The sequence below is a fragment of the Protopterus annectens genome, chromosome 14.part0 (assembly GCF_019279795.1).
Source record: "Protopterus annectens isolate FY-2018-M chromosome 14.part0, PAN1.0, whole genome shotgun sequence".
NCBI lineage: Eukaryota > Metazoa > Chordata > Ceratodontiformes > Protopteridae > Protopterus > Protopterus annectens.
In genome coordinates, this window is record NC_056748.1 from 514895113 (window position 1) to 514912828 (window position 17716).

Consider the following 17716-nt stretch of genomic DNA (forward strand, 5'->3'; position numbering starts at 1 on the left):
AAGGAACGCCATTTATTCCAAGATTTATTTCTGAGTATAATTTTATGCTTAGTATTAGAGGTTAGCCAGGGTGCTGTCTTAGTCTTTGTTCTAATAGTGCGACTTGGGGCATGTTGATTTAGGATTGCAAGGAATGCTGAATTGAAGTGCTCAACAGCCTTGTTGAGTGTGAGGTGTTTGAGGGGTCCAGTTGTATTGTGAAAGTTCTGTTTGAAACTGTTCAGGAATAAATTGTTTTTTGGAGTATAGTGTTCTGTGAGTGGTAGGAAAGTTTAGGTTAGTTTTAGCTCTAATGACGTAGGTGAGGGAGTGATCGCTAATGTCATCTGGAAGGATGCCAGTTTGGTAGGTTTGCAGGGGGGAGTTAGTAAGGATCCAGTCTAAGGTGGTTTCTTTTTTGCTTTTTTTATTGATTCTGGTAGGACTATTAATGAGTTGTTTAAAACCATAAAGGTTTATATGGGAAGTAGGGTTAGTATTGCTACATGATTTCCAATCAATGTTAAAGTCCCCAAGAAATAGTGTTTCTTGAGGAAGTTTATTAGAGAGTTGTTCTAGAATGTGTTCTAAGGTAGGGATGTTATTTCCTGGGGGGAGATATGCACAAATGACGTTTATTGCTTTAGTAGTGTTGATTTGTATTTTGGAGCAAATTATTTCAGCATTGTTGTTTTGGGAGAGGGTAAGGTCAAGAAGAGTAAGCTTTAGGTTAGTTTTATATATAATTGCTACTCCCCCACCCTTCCTGGTGGTGCGATCAAGTCTTACAATGTTATAACCTGGTGGGGTAATCTCAATGTCTTTAATTGAAGGCTTTAGCCTGGTTTCTGATAAGCATAAGATATCAAAGTTGTGTATTTCTAGTAGGGCATGGAGTTGACTAATTTTGTTACAGATGCTGCGTATATTGAGATGGGCCATGGATAGTAGGTTAGTGGGTTTGGAGGAAGAGAGAGAGAAGGGTTTGGTATAGTTTCTATGTGTTGTGGTTTTATTATCCTGTGGGCCTGGATTGGGGTGTATGTCGCCATCTTGTAGTAGAATGAGTAATGTAGCATATTTTTCTAGTTTAAGTTTTTGGAAAGCTTCAATTATTTTCTTTGTTTTTGATTTTAGTAGTTTGCAGTGTAGTAGCCTATGGTATTTGGCAAGAAGGTACATGGATTGTGAGAAGGAATGTAAGAAGGAAGGGGATAGGGATGTTACAGGTGTACAGGTGTGTTTCGAAGGAAGTGAGAGAGAAACAGTTAGGGAATGTTCATAGGCGGTTAGGAAGTAAGTAGTAATGAGAGGAAAGTAGTAAAAAGGAGATAGCTATTTTCAGTTGTGACTGGAAGATAGTTATAGTCATGGTAATGTAGTTGAAGTTTTGCTAAGAAGTAGGGATGGGTGCGGTCTAGATTAGTTTGATTATAAGTAGGGGTGGGAGCGGTCTACTTTAGCTTCATATGATTGGTGTGAGTAAGTAGGGGGTGTGGTGAATGGAGGAATAAATGTAAGAGCCCTAGGGGTGGGTGGGATATGGGGGCAGGGTGGAGAGCGGAGCGGGTCCAGACAAGACAGCAGAAGAAGGCTGAGGACAATCAGTGAGGAGGAAGACTCTGTAGGTAGGTCTAAAGGTAGAGGAAGGTGGGCAATAATAGGAGGCTAAAAGGAAGAAATCCAGGAGGAAACTGGAGATGACAGTTATAAGGATGTCTTTGGACAGTAAGAGGTAATATATAGGTGAACCCAATAAAGGCTGGGAACAGAGTTAATGGGGCAAGGATGCAGAGGTGGGTTAGGAAAGACAGTGTAGAAAGTTAGTGAATCTGAAAGTTAAAGTACGAGGACGCCGCCTAGTGGTCAGCAAGTATATAGCAGGGGAGAGGTAACCTGCTAGGGTAGAAGGTCTAGGCGGGAAGATGGATAGCGTATAAAGGGTAAAGTGGGTAAAGAAGGGAGTACTGGGGGGTCTGGTCTGTTTTATTTTAGCACAAAGACTGTAGATTTGAAGTGGTACTTTAGGTTTATTCATGTTTTATTTATTCCAGTGGATTTCATTCACCCAGAATATATATCGGTGATGTTTTATGGAGTTTTAATTGAGGTTCAAAATTGCTTTAGGAATGTATTCCCAGGCGAAATTTACAGATTTAAGGATGAATTTTAATTTGGCACTTTCTTTGCTTTGATTCAATGGTTAAATAAACTATTATGTTTGGTGGATTTTTCAAAAACACACGTAGTATGTACTGTTTTATTCTCTGATGGAAGTTCTATAAAAGAATGAAAGCGCTGAAATATTGTACATTTTTCCTCCTTTTGATGGCCATTCATCAGTTGTTTGAGCCTTCGAGGTTTTTTGTTCAAGCTGAGCTCTGTCTTTTAATACAGGGTGTTAAGTAACATATCCCATGCAGACCGTGTCAAGGCCCTATCCCTGTAGTCCGTCTCCCAACAGTCTGTTGAGAGGTAATCTATGCCTGGCATACACTGCATTGTCAGACCCCACTCTGATGGACCTCCTGCATATCCACAAAACAAACAGCACCAGAATTATCCATTCTAAAGACTTAAATCTTGCCTGTGATATAAATAGGACCTGCTGGAGAGAGAGGTATGTATCCCAGAGACACTACCCCTTCCCCTGGAACAGGTTCCCCATCCATGTGAAGCAGAGTTCCTCCCTAACCCAATTCAGGTGTAACTTGGACATTTGGATGGAGAACAAGAAATTCATCCCTAGTTTGGCACCCATGTCTCTAATCGGCACAGGCAGCCTGTAAATGGTTCACCTCCCAAGCCCATGCTTACACTTATCAAGAGTACCAGAACTTGTCAGAGGTTCAGGATGCATGGCTAGGTTTAAAAAGGCCCTTGTGATCATTAGCCTAGTAAACGCCTATGGATCTATACAGCTTTACCTGCAGCTGCTTACTCCAGTGGTTGAAGAAAAATGTGTAGTATCATTAAGTGTTTACAACTTTGAAAGGTATAACACTCTGGTGCCACACGTAAAGTGGCCACCACAGAATAGTAGCCAGTAGCTGAACAATACTTCATTGTTTCATACGTTTTGATGTCAAATAAAATTGTCTGAGTGATTTATGAATCATGTAACAGCTTCCCGATTCTCTTCCGTGAAAGCCACTGACAGCTGTTAATGCTACAGCAGAAGAGCAGAGCTTAACTGCAGTGAGAGTGCTTTAAAAGGTTTGTCTTAACACCAGAGGGGTATTTAACACACTTGAGTATTTCCCCTGATTTTACTAGATGGCATTCCATTTACTACATCATAATTACATTTTTATCAGAAAGGCAGTATTTTCAGCCACTGTAACCATCCTAACAATATATTGTCAGGTATCCTAGAGCTGATGTTCTTAGTTTTGGAGAGGGTATTTTAAGACCTGTTTAGAGGTAATTTATTAGGGAAGGCAGTAACTGAAGAGTAGGGGAAATGACAGAGGGCAGTACTGGGAAAATTGGAAATTAATTTATCCGCTAGTGTATTAGCAATGTTCTGTTGTTTTGGAGTAGGTATTAGTTCTGTGCAGTAGTGAGCATTTCTTCTGAGATTCCTAACCGATATTTTGACTATAGGGCTCATTGCTGTGACCCCCCCCCCCCTCTGACTTTTGAGCTGTCCCTTATGGCTGCTTTAGCAGTGTGGTGAATTTGTTCCTTGGGAGGCTGACAATGCAGTTTTGGCTGAACCAGTGTATGAAGGTTTCTAATGTATGAATGCAGGTCATGTGCAATAAGGAGTAGCAGAAGAGAATGGAACTGATAAGTGAGCAATATGCAGAGTAATATGACTAGATAATACAAAATAGTGTGAGTGATAGCCGGTAGAAGTATAAAATTGGGGTAAAGGAGAATGGGCAACAGGTACGGGAACTAGTCAGTAAATAGAACCAAGTTAGTTAAGTAAGTAAAAGCAGTATGATGAAATGGGCTGAGTGCAATAGAAAGTTGTGGTAAGATAGAAAAATAACGTATCTTGCTATTGCAAGAGTGTAAGAAAGGTTATATGATTCAGACAAATAAAGAGTCCGCCTCTGTTGCATTGTATATAGCACAGCTGGCCAGATCTCAGCTGATGAGTGAACTTGATTGTATCACTCCTCTTTCCTAGTGCTGTATTGATGGCATGCCCTGAAGCCATTTAGAGCAGAGCCTTACTACTTCCAGAAGTACATTAAGGGTTTCCTGGTTAGGCCTGGATAAAGTAGGGAACTTTAAGGAAGTACTCACTGGTTACTGTTTAGTACAAACCTCTATACTCCAGCTCATAGGATAGTAATTCCCAGATATAGGAGGCTTGGTTTCAGTGTCTTTTTTTTTTTCCAGTAGTTCAAGCGCACAGATATTGGACACCTCCGCACAAACAGTTGCCAGGCTGTGCAGGGTTCATGAATTTAAAACAAGTTCAAGCACACAGCCAGTTGAAACACACTGCTAAACAGCCAACCAGATGGATTCTCAAAGCAATGGCAGTCTGCCCTCCTCTCAACAGAGAAATCGGCAACATTAATTCAAAACTAAATTACAGTAAGCACATCATAGGAGTCTCAAACTCACTTGAAAAACTAAATTCCCAGATGTCAGGGTCTTGATATTTGTGTGTTTTCCTGTTATTTAGGTGCACACATATGCAGTGTTGGGCAGTGGGGGAGTTTCTGTGATACATGAGTGTGGGATTTGCTTTATGATACTGGATTGTGGGATGGTGTTGAATGCCTTTTGTGAGGTCTGGATATGGTGTGTGTGTGTGTGTGTGTGTGTGTGTGTGTGTGTGTGTGTGTGTGTGTGTGTACTGATTTGCCCTCATCCATTTCTTTAGTAACCTTCTCATAAATGTCAATCTGGTTAAGTAGACCGGAACAAATCCAAACTGTCTTGGTTTGAGAGCTTGCAGGTTACTAATGACCTTGTTTATTAATTATATAATGTCCCTTTCGATAGCCTTAGAGATGAACCTTTTCAGGCTTATGACCGTTAATACTCCACATTTGTGCAAGGGGCTGATTGTTTTGATCCTGCATTCATCTGGCACGTAGCCTGTTTGTTGGCTGATATCGAGTAACATCTGTCGATGGTCTAACAAGTCAAGTTCCAGACTCGCCTGTAGGTAATCCGGTTTATTATCCAGACCCATGGAAGTAGTGCTCTTGACCTTGGATAGCAACCTGAGGACTTGTTCTTGGAAGATTTGAGGAGGAGGTGTCGACACACAGTTATGGAATCTGAGAATATAAAAACAAATGAGTGAACGTTTTTGGTTACTGCCTAAAGCACTCATCACTCGTTTTATTGTTTTTATCATAAACGTTAATTACATTTGTTGTGTTGATCACAGCAATATTTGAATTAAAGTTTAGAGTATAGTAAAATTTACTTTTAAGTTCACATTTGACTTCTCCATGGTGGCTTAGCTTTGTTAGTCAGTTGGAAGTTTTTAACAACAGGAAAAACAGCTGCGCTCACTGCTGTCATGTGCTGCTTCCGTCCAGAACAGGAAAGGTAGACAGATAGTCCGAGAGGCTCCAACCTGAAGATGGACTTGTCCGACACTCCTAGACTGCCTCTGTCAGTCATGAAGCTGATGTTATCACACATCCTGTGCATGTTTATGACGTTGCAGGATACTGTGGTGATGCATGTTGACATCAGCCACTTCAACTTGTAAATTAAAAAAAAAAAAATCTTAAATCTGGAATTGAAGGGGGCCACTGGGAACTCGTGGCACCCCATTATCTTGCCCACAAAACTGGAAATTATCAAGGAATTTGGTACAGTTGAGAGGTATGCTCATGTCTGAGTGGTTGATTTGATTAGGTTCTGAAAATCCCTTTTAAGTTAAGCAAGAACAGTTTTGGCTTTGAGAGAGTTAAATTTAGTTTTGTGTGCAGTGAGTTTTTTCTTTTTTTATAGAGCCTGTTTATGTTATGTTCCCAGTATAGGAGTTCATTTTTAAATTTGTCATTGTATTTACTTCTGAGTGGGACAGATGCAACTGTACAGCTATCTACACATGCATAGAATTTGGCCGCGAAGGATCGCATAAGCAGTGGGATCTTCAAGATGAAAGGGGCTTTTGAATTTAGTCACTCAGTTTTAGTAAATTGGTCTTGACACAATGTCTTTGTATGTAGTGCATGTTGCATTTTGTATGTAGATGTTACAGTTGATTACTGCAAAACAGCAATGAATTTAGGTGTTAAAAGAAAAAAAGGTGCACTTATATTCATCGGCAACATCAAGAACCATAGCACAATTCTGAAAACTTAGAAAATATCAAATGGACTTCATGTAATTCTTTAGGTGGGAAAGAAATAGGCTGTGTGTTAAATGTCATCTGCAGCTTATAAGAGTATGTATGGAGGGAAATGAGCAGACCGAGTGGAAAAAGTAGTAGTTAACTGTCATCATAATAGAGATTCTGTATGATAAAAATGTATAAATTGCAAGGTAAAGTCATTGGCTGGTAAAATGAAGCACCTACTAGTTTTTTTAATACAAACCTTTTTTTTCCTGTGTCAAGAATGTCATTCGCCAGGCAAATTAAACCCCGGCAGAGATTAGAAAACAAATTTGGGTTCTGCTGCTGCACAGTTGCATTAATTAAATGGCATACAAATATATAATGTCCATTTTTTTGTGGTGATTTGTTGTTAAGTTGTTCAAAGTGAGGCTTTCTTTGGTCCTACACATCTGTTGAATTTAACAATCAAATTACAGCCAGTGGTCAATACTACAGTAATTCCTATAATAGACCATACCATTTATTAGCACTGGCTGTTTATACTGTTAATCAATTTGATGTTGCAGTCAACAGAACCTATGTCTTGGGTGCCACAAATCAAACCTATAGGTGTCCTGTATTAGTTGCCTGTGTCCTGTATTAGTTGCCTGCATATATTCACTTTTGTTTGTGTACCTCACTAGTCTCTTGGCTTTGACAGATACTTTGTGCTTGATGCATCCACTCCACCCCAGCATATGCAGGTGTATGTGTGAAAACTGAAAATGGACAAATCCCCTTGGTCGACATCTGTTTAGTCGACAAAATTTAGTTGACTATACAGATGATCAACAAATGTGTGACATTGCACAATTCTCAGGCTTAGGAAATATGCCCTTTCTACGACCTTGTGTGATCTCAGAGTTTCTGTATAAAATTAGCAGGGTGTATGGGAGCTGCAGGGAAGCTTGCCCCCTTCAAAAATTATGTTTTGGGCTCTCTTTAAAAATTTTGTTCTTATCGCATGTGTAGTAGTTTGCCAGTGTTTTGCAAAGTCAACATTTTGTGAATGACCTTGAGTGTCAGTATTTGGGTCTTCTTTTTTTCTGCAGTAGACCCATATACAGTGTCTGTGTGTGTCTGTGTGTGTGTCTGTGTGTGTGTCTGTGTGTGTGTCTGTGTGTGTGTGTCTGATTGATTTACCTTCAGTTGGTTGACTAACATATACATTAACATCCTGAAAGTAAACCATTGTGTGTTAAAAACCAAAACTTCAGCAACCTGCTAAGGAAGAACCTCTGAGTAAAAACAGAAAATAAATAGTAGTAGATGATGATGAACTTGGAGATGAAATTATGATGGCATTTTCCAAAGTTGAGTTGTTACTGACTGTAACTTGATTCTTTAACTCCGCAACTGTGATGGTCTGCAGGGAACCTCTCCCTCTGAATACATCCTGCGATGGACAGGCATATTTCAATTTGTAGTAGAAGTGATGTTATTTTAAAGTTTACATTAAGTTATGCAATGTTGTTTACATACGGGAGAAAGTGTAGTTGTGTAAGCAAACTCATCATAACAGTAGATGTTCAAATGATCACTTTTGCAGTAGCCTGAGCTGTATGGGTTATATCTTGCCAAGAATATAACAGGTAGGCAGCTTCCAAAGGCACCTTCCAGCTCGAGGATTGCTTTAGAAAAACAACAGTTTGGGTGCCAAGTTCTTCAGAGATCTCATACCAACTGAAAGAGGTCAATAATAGGAAAATAAAAATGAAAGTCCTCACCCTGGCAACAAAAAAATGCCAAACTAAGAGGGAGCAGCTATTGCAGCAACATTTGAACATCTACTGTTAATGTAAATTTGCTTACACATCTGTACTTTTGGCTCCCTATTGAAATGTCAGCGCTTGAAATGCCAAGTGTTGAAAAGCTGAAAACAATAAAAGACCGAAACCGCAGATAAGAGTGAATCTCGAAAATTGCTGTTCTCCTTAAGTTCTTTTTGCAGGGGGGCATGCCCCCCTGCACCAACTCCCGAATTTCTATATTCCAACACCAAGATTGCCATACCTTGGAGAAAAGGGAATATTCTGAGAAGTGGCATTTTTGTATGTAAAAAGTCCAGTTTTTGGCCATTCAGCCTCCATTTTTAGGACTCGCTGTAGCAGGTCCAGACATTTTTAATGTTTACCATACTATGTTCAGCATTTTGACCTCTGTTGCAGTAGCCTTGGGTATATGTGTAGCCTGTCATAACTTGTACTGGCTGAGAGGAGGAGGGATGAGGGTCCAGGAGCCTCTGAAGAATGGTCCTGGCAAAGCCTGCTGTTTAGACCCGGAGACGGTATATACTTTGCAGTCCTTTTGTAAAGGTATGAACAGATGATCACAAGTTCCTGCCTCTAGAATACTTGTAGAATCTACCCCTTTCCAGAAAGCCACAGTTGAAATCAAGGCACTGATAGAATGAGCCTTGACCATGCATAGACTTGCCTTAATATAGCTACATGCATACATACAAATATTTCAAACACTGGCATTGATTCCCTTCTAGCTTGGCAATATACCAAAACACTTGTTCCCATAATAATTGTCCAGGCTGTTCTTAAAAATATCTAAATCACTACTTGCAGTAATGTAATTTGGTAGTCTGTTCCATGTATCAGCTTCTGTCTCAGAGAGCCAATTAATGCTCTTTCTCATTCCTTTAAAAATCTTCTACATAGGTTGATGACTCTCTGGCTTTTTGATAATCCCAAACATTCCCAGACATAGTTGTTTCTAAATTCCCTATATACCTGAATAAAATCTCCTCATACATGTACACGTTCAGATATTTGAGTCTTTCATAATAACTTAAATTTTCATATCCATGGATGCCCTTGGTATATTTCTACTGTACTCTTTCCAGTTTACTGCTCTGGCTCCCGGTGTCAGTTTTGTATTTTTATGTATTTTTTGTTGACTCCCCAATCGTTTGAGAGTCTGTTTGTTGGTGGGTTGTGTGGTTGTCTGCAGCGGTGGTGTTTTTTGGGCTTAGGCTGTGGATTTGGTATGTTTTTGGACATCGTGGCTGTTTTGGGTTATTGGGCTGACCAATTCTGTTTAGGCCCTATAGCGTTGAAGGCAGATGGTGGAAACCTGGCTTGGTGTGCTGGTTTGGATGTCTGAAGAATCGGTCTGGGACTTGGGATGATGCAGTTGTTGAAGATGAAGCTAGCAACAGTTTTGGACGGTGGTGTTGATGAGGATTGCTTTGGTTGCTTGATCGCCTTGGTCACTGTGATTGTTCAGGCCTTCGAATGGTGGCAGTTAAATTTGGGTTCTTTTGAATTGGAGGAGACAAGTCTGGGACTTGGGACATTAAGGTTGCTGAAATTGGAGCTAGTGACAGTGTGGATGATGAGGATTGCTGTGGCCACTGTGATGGGTCAAGCATGGTTAATGCAGATGTGGTGCCTTTGGATAGCTTGGACTCTCTTGTTGCTGCTGCTGTTTTGTTGGTGTCGTGTATGTGTACTTTTGTTTGTGTTTATGTTTGCACATGAGCTTAGAGAAATGCAGTTTCATTCAGTTGTGCACTGTTGCTGTATGGACTGAATGACCGTAAAATTTACATTGACTTTTGACTTTGATAGTGTTATTCCATATTCAAGTTTGGGTCTATGTAACTTCCGAATAATGACTTCATTTCTGATTTCCTAGACTTTATAAATCTTTTTATATAACCTATAGTTCTATACATATAATTAACCAATTGGTTGATATGATTAGAAAAATTCACAGCTGGATCTACCCATATACCCAGGTCCTTGAGTCTACAGTTTAAATTACTGTGTGCTGTATTAAATAGTTGTGTTTCCCAAATCTGATATGCTTCGTTTTTGATGCATTTATCAACATATTATTCTCCTGTGCCCAAATGGTCAATTTAGGCAAGATGTTCTTCGTGTCTCACTTTTGCAGTCCTGACTTGTGGGATTTTCTGCTGTGGAAGCCCTTGACCGGCCTGACTACCAGAGTAAAAATCTCCCCTCTGCTAAGGCTGGCAGGCATCCTATCCTGACATCATTATGTTTGGGTATAAAGGAAGCCAGACAACGCCATGACATCAGTCTTTTCTTGCTGTTGGAGCCCAAAGTAGTGTTTTAACGCGTTGGTCAGTCCACACCACAGAGAAGTTGTGTGAAGTTAAGTACCCCATTGGGGAACTTTCTTTCTTGCTTTAACCTGTGTCAGATAAGGTTAACAATCTTCTCCACTGTGGTAAGCAAATCCCACACAGAGACTTTCATATGTTGTGTGCCACCTGGCTAGGCCTGAATCACAGCGTCCCTAGTTGACATTTTTGCACTAGTTTCGACTCTGGGACTATTGGGTGTAGGGACAAAATCTTAGCTAGGTATCTTAGTCTGCCATCTACCTCACATTGTCTCATGGCATCTGCTGGTCATCCTGAGGTTGAGCTCCTTAAGTGTAGGATGGACAAGAAAAAAGAACCAAGCATAGGGCCTCAGATGACAGCTGTTCACTGTTTGCCAGTCACCCTAGGCTCATTATTGCTGAGGAAGGCGAGGTGCTTTCTTGGGCCCTTCTACAACTGAGGTGGTGGCCCAGACCACTGTCAAGACCTGCCGTCGGGTCCCTTAACTTCTGCACAGGTTTTGGCTTTCAGTTTATTGGTTGGGTCCAAAGTTGCTCAGCAGACCTCTGCTTCCGATGAGCGATCTTTTACCAGTGACGTCCCTTGAAGGCAACAACCTGGATTGGGTCTTCCTTACAAGTAGACTGGCATCAGGATTGTGGACGTACCTAGGCACAAGGCCAAAGCTACCTCTAAGAAGGGTTCTTCCTCTAGTCCTAGGGCTAGGACTACTAGCTGCCATGCAAAAGGATAAAAGCAAGACCTGGTCAGGTTAGCTGAAGACCCTATCTCTTTAGTCAGAGCTAGGCAACCCACTTTGGAGTCTTCCTCATGGAATAGGAGGAGGGATCCTACCACTGTATTTTTCTCGGAACCTTCTGATTCATATAAGGATTCTGACCATGAGGAAGTACCCTTCCTTACCTCTTTTGAAGATTCAGATTCTGAAGAGAATCTGCCTTCAGCTTCACCTATTGAAGACATCACCTTTGGGGAAACGCTCCATGCCATGAGAGAACATTTCCAGTGAGAGGCACAGGAATACACACAATCTAAAAAGAGGGTTAGGGAGTTCCTTGACCTCCCAGAACACAAACCATTAGCTATTCCACTGTATTGGAGGTGGTAGAGAATGTTTTTATGGACTCTTCTCTGAATCCAGATTCTCTACCTCCAACCCCTCAATAACCAGACACGTTTTACAGGGTGCTGGACTTGCATAAATACCTCTTTAAAACCCCCTCTGCTGACCCTGAGGTGGTCACTCCAGGTCCCTAGGAGCAAGAGCCAGCTCTGCAAAAACCCCTTTACACGCTGACAAAGAAAGCAGAGCCCTTGATAGGGTGGATAAATAAGTCTACACTTCTGCTATCCTGGTCATGAGGGCCCTTAACTGGAGGTTTCATATGATAAAATACTAACAAAGTATTTTAGATAAAATTAAGCAAAAGATATCCTCCCTGGAGGACAAGAATATTTCCAAGGAATTGTTGAACCTTTGTCATTCCATCTCCCAGGTGGCTAGCCACTTATTACACTGTTGCTACAATGCTATGGAGGCCTCTAGCTGAGCCGCTGTATATGGCACTGTCATTAAAAGGCATGCTTGGCTTAGGGAACAGACCCTACCAGATCATGTCAGATCCAAACTTCTAGATACACCCCTAGATAAGGACAACTTATTTATGCCAAAAGCTGAGTCTGTGTGCAAACAGATGTAAAGCAAAATCTGTACAAACTGTCCAGGCCTTCCTCCAGGTTTAGCCTCCTAGATATAGTAGGAATTTTCCACCTAGACACTGGACCTTTCCCTCTCAATGAAAAATTGGCCAAAGGAAACACCGGAGGGAAAGGCCTCAAAAGCAGCATCAATCACTAAGGCCCAGGCAGTGGTCCTCAGAAATCCCCAGGCAGGCAAGTTTTAGGTGTCAGGGCCTTGACAGAGAGCAGCAGTGACACTTCCTTTCCTCTACCTGCCCCCCACGCTCTCAAGAAAAGATAGGAGGAAGACTAGGGGGAAGGCTATCCCTGTTCAAAGAAAATTGTTCCCTCATTACTTCAGACAAGGTGGTTCTGAAAGTTATCTCAGATGGTTACAAGCTCACTTTCAAAGAGCCATTAAGATACTTGGGTTACCCAGATATTCCACAAAATCAAGGAGCAGATCCCTTTTTCAGATTCACAACTTATGTTCACAGGGCTCATTGGAACCAGTGTCAGAGCACCAAATAGGGAAGGGGCTCTATTTCAGGCTATTCCTGATTCCCAGAAAGGAGGGCTCTTGGGACCCTATTCTAGACCTGTTCACCCTCAATCAGTCCCTGCAAGTACCAAAATTCAAAATGTTGACTCTTCAAAAACTTCTTCCCATGATAAGCCCCTCAAGCCTTAATGGTTACATTAGACCTAAAGGATGCTTACTGCACATTCTTCTTATATATGTTTTCTTTGTTTCAGAGCAAGTACCAATCGCTTTCAGTTCTCTGCACAGCCTTTTGGCATGTCTACTGCTCCCAGGGTCTTCTGCATTATTTTTCCACAGAATGGAAATAGACTTAAGCATCTATACGACACTGGGTTTGTCCTACTCCACTTTCCCTTAAAGACAGGTTCAATGAGCACACGTCTCCAATCTTGAGGAATCTTCCCCATGTTTATATGAACTAGTGAATAATAGATTTAATGGTACTGTAATTTCTCGCTGAACTGTTCTCAGGTAGTCATTACTAATTCAGTCTCCTCACTGTGCTTTGTTTGGATCCAGTTTATGCAGTTTTTCAATATAATCTAATTTGATTCCGGTCTGAGGTTCCCTGGATGTCACTAGGACAACTTATCACCCCCTTTGTGGAGCCAAACTGTTTTACATAAGATTTTGTAAATATATCTATAATCTGTTGTCTCTGAAAATAAATTTTAGAGTCTGCACACAGTTCATCAATTTGTATGTCTTTACTCCTTCAACATCTTATGCATCTTTAAAAAGGTTTCCTATTATGCTCAATATCTTTATATAAATTATCTTCCAATTTTTCCCGCTCTTGTCTCATACTATGCTTCATTTTTGTCCAGATTGTTTCAGTTTAAAAAGTTGTAGTTCAACCTCTCTTCCATTTCTTATATTTTTTGTCTCACCTTAATCGGGTATCTTGTTCTTATGTAAATACATCCGCCTGATGTTGTATGTCTAGATCCTGATGTTAAACATTTTTTTTTTTTTTTTGCACTCAAGGAATTTCAGTTTCAAAATTTGTCACATTCCATCCCATGTTTTTCTACTGAACACCCCACTCCAGTTAGTTTTACGTAGTTACTGTTTTGCTTTCATATAATCTATAATTAACCTTCTGTGCATGGGTTTAGATTTCAGTTTTGCAGAATTATCTTGCAACAAATTAACTTTGATAACCCCATGATCACTGCACATCAACCGTGATAAAACTTGATTTGAAATAACAGTAGTTTCTTTAGGAATACAATGTCTAGTATGTTCCATCCTTGGTAGTTTTTTTTCAATTTGTAGCAATTGTTGTTCTTGAATATACATTGTGAATAATTTCCTTACTAATGTTGTTGAATTAATGTTATTAAAGTCAGTTTCTGGTAAATTTAAGTTGTATAACAAAAGATAACATGAGACAATCATTTGGAAATGGGTCTGCTTTGACATAGATTCTTTTTTTCTTACATTCATAAGAAATTAATAAATGATCAAGTTTCTGAACATTTTGTCAAGATAGTGTTTGAGTTGTATGTGGGTATCCAGAGAATGGAATTTTTTCTCCCTTGTTTTTAGTGTCTGGAAAGAAGACTGGGAGATGGCTAGTTTGGCTAAAAGTGAACTCTGATACTATAGGCAAAAAAGAAGAATTTGTTCTTAAGAAAACCATATCTTTGTAGAAAGTGAGATGAGCTTGACCCAACATAAGAGCTTGCAACTCTGATACTACTCTTGCAGATATCGGTGCAATCAGCAAACCTGTTTTCTATGTTAAGAACCTCAGATCAGCCTGATGAGATGGACCAAATGGAGCAAGAGTTAATTTTTCCAAAACAAATTGGAGATTGCTTGGAGGGAGCCACCTGTTTTCTGGGAGGCCTGGTATGTAAAACTACTTTCAAAAACATTTGGACATGGAAATGCATTGAAAGGGGAGGACCATGGATAGACCTGTTGAAATAACTGCCAAATGAGCCTTGATAAGGAGTATAAAAGGACAGAGGATAATTTGCACAAACATTGTACAACCAGAAAAGTACTAGTTTTAAAAGGGCCCTGGTTCTTGTCTTAGCACCAGTTAGAAAATCCTTTATGTTGGTTAATATATGATTTCATAGTTTTTTTTTTTTTGCCTTTTTTGTACCTGTGCCACTTACTCATAAAATAGGTGGCTAAAAGGTATTAAAACTGTATCACCCAGGCAGTTAGATGAAGTTGTTTCAAGTTGGGTGTATTGAACACCCCTGTCTTGTATGAGTAGGCCTAGTCTGTAAGGAAGCTTGTAGTAATTAACCTCCACTATTTCCAGAAGAAGGGAGAATGACTGTTTCTTGGGCCAGAAGGGAGTCACTACAGTGATCTTTGGAGAGCTCTTCTGAATCATCAGAATTACCCTGGTTGCCATTGAAATGTGTGGAAAAGCATACAGGAGCATCCCTTTTCAAGAAAAAAATAAAATGCATCTGTTTTCCATGCCTTCTTGAATGGAGTGCTGGAGCAGAATTTTGACAATTGATTGTTGTGAATTGAGGCAAATCTATTTGAGGTGTTCCCCACAACTGGATCAATTCCTGAAAGACCCCCCCCCAACCGATTCAGGTTCCATTCATAAGGATTTTTCTTGGTGGTGTTCGGCTTGTGTGCCACAAAATTTTGCTCCATCAGGATGCAAGATCCCTGTAGAGGGAGATTATGCTAAAAGGCTATATCCTAGGCTACCATGGCTGGAACACACAGCGAGTAAGATGAGGGTTCTCCCCATTTGTTTATGTACTGCATTACTGTGGTATTGTGTGGAGACTGTAGATTGAGAAAGTTGAGACCATTTATTGTTGTCAACATCTTTTACATTTATTTTTGGTACTATAGACACTGCTACTTAAGCTAAATTGGAGGCATCTGTAGTAACAGATTGTGCTGGAGCTGGAAGGTAAAACGGGAGGCCCAGGTTCAGATAAAACTGGTCTTTCCACTAAAGGAGTTCCCTTTTTATAAATCTCAAAATGGGAATCTGGAATGACACAGAATGTTGATGTCAGGTCCACACTGATTTTTAGGTACCACTGAATTTTTCTCATGTGGAGTCTGCCTAAAGGAGTCATGTGAATCATGGATACCACAAAATCTATTATCCTGATAAATTCCTTTGCAGAGGTTTTGGTCTGACTGGAAAACTAAGGAGATCTAGATCTCTACTTTTTCCTGTGAAAGAAAACTCATTGTACTGAGAAATGTAGGGGACACCCCAGAAAAAGAAACCCATAGAAAGGAGTCAAGACTTTCTTAGATATTCACCTGAAATCCCGGTCTGAGGAGACCTCTCATCCAAGTGAGAGATTCTTGATACTTTGAAGAAGGCTCTGCAAAGATGCACAGCTTAACTGAATATTGCAGAATGAGAATATCTTGCAGTCTGCAGTAGGCAGTCACTGGAGCTAGACACTTTGTTTCCACTGCTCCAAGGGTATTCACAAAGAGTAATGCAGGGAACTGAAAAATGTAATTCTAATGAAGAAAAACATAACAAGCATTTGAAAGTTGGTGCTATGGGAATGTGATTGTAAGCATCCTTTAAATCTAAGGTCCCTAAAAACCTAAAGGCAGAATGAAGGGCATTTTGAACTTTGGAGCTTTCACAAACTGGTTTAAAAAAGAAAGAACTAAAGCTGGTCTCCATAAGGCTTCTTTGTTTAGCACTAGAAACATTCTTGAATAAAAACCTTTCCCTTTACAAGAAGGACAGACATTTTCTATCACCCCCGAGTTAGCATATCCTGAATGTGATAGGAGGGGAAAAAAAGAAGTTTGATCTGGTGGATGAAGAGGCATCTTCTAGAAAGAAGAGAGATTCCCACTCTCTTCTGGTACTGAGTCACTCTCGGAATGCATTTGTTTGAGACTATCTGTTGTCAAAGAGAGAGAAAAGAGAACTAGAGTTTAAGGATGAATTAAAGTTTTGCCGGGCTGGGAGGATTCTGTAGATGGTCATTAGGAGTCGTTGGACTGTCTGTGTTTCTGGGGGTGGGGCTTTCTTCCTTTTTAAAGCTCCTTTGACATTGTTTTTTAAAAGTAGGCAGCTTGCTGTGTCTTGTTTATTTTGCTTTTTATTAAATGGTGCAGTGGAAGCTGTAAACCCTTCACAGATTTGGAGAAGGAAAGTTGAAAAAAAATCAAATCCACTTCCCTCTATTCTTACATTCTTTAATGATCTCTGCAGCAGATAGTCCAAAAACAGCCTGTCTATCTAATGAGATTTTACAGTTTCAGCTTTAACATCTTCAGGAAGGTTTCGTGTACACAGCCAAGTAAACCATCTCATAACAGTTCCAGCAGCAGCTTTGGAAGTGGCATCAAATGAATCATAAGTAGACTTCAGGGCTTCACTTGAGACACAGAAGTATTAAGATTACAGAAAGATGATTTTCCTCAGAGAAGGTAAAAGAGCAATAATGTTCCTAATATTCTCAAAAGAAGCAAGCATAAACTTTGCGTGAACTTGACAACTAAGAATTCTAAAAATGTGTTGCAGAAAAATAGACTTTTTTCCCCAAATCTTTTAAAGGCTCGTCCTTATTGAAAGGGGAGTGATTAGCATTTACTAGAGGTTTAGCAGCAGCAGGATTTACCAAGGAAATCACTACTAGATACGATTTGGGGTTAGAAAATAAAATCACACAAAGGATGTCTAAGCTCAAACACCAGAAAAAATATTTAATTTCAAAGTTAAAAAAATTATTCACACAAAGCTTTTGGGAATTCTCCCTTTATCCGTGCATATACAATGTGTTCAAACCCAACATCATTTGTATTCATCACATTACAAGAAGCACCGATCAAAATTCAGTAACGGTAATACACTATAAGATCATAAAAAATTTCATATCCAATTAAATTCTGCTATTGGATTTTGTCTTAAATCTGATGGGTCACCAGGTTTAAATGCTGCTGTAAACATTAAACCTTTTTTGAGATGTAAACAAACGAGGATATGATTTTTTTAATTTTTTTTTATTTTTTATACAATATTTGTGATGTAACGTAAAATAAAATATAATGAAATCTTCAAACATTTTATTGTATTATATGTGCTTTGTCTTTAAATTGTTGGAATCTGTTTTGT

The 17716-nt window shown here is 39.8% G+C and overlaps 1 protein-coding gene across 1 annotated transcript in view; it reads right to left on the reverse strand.

Annotated features, from left to right (window-relative positions):
* The window catches only part of ARMH3 (armadillo like helical domain containing 3), a 2648735-nt gene that overhangs the window by 1999176 nt on the left and 631843 nt on the right, over window positions 1–17716 (reverse strand). The window lies entirely within an intron of this gene.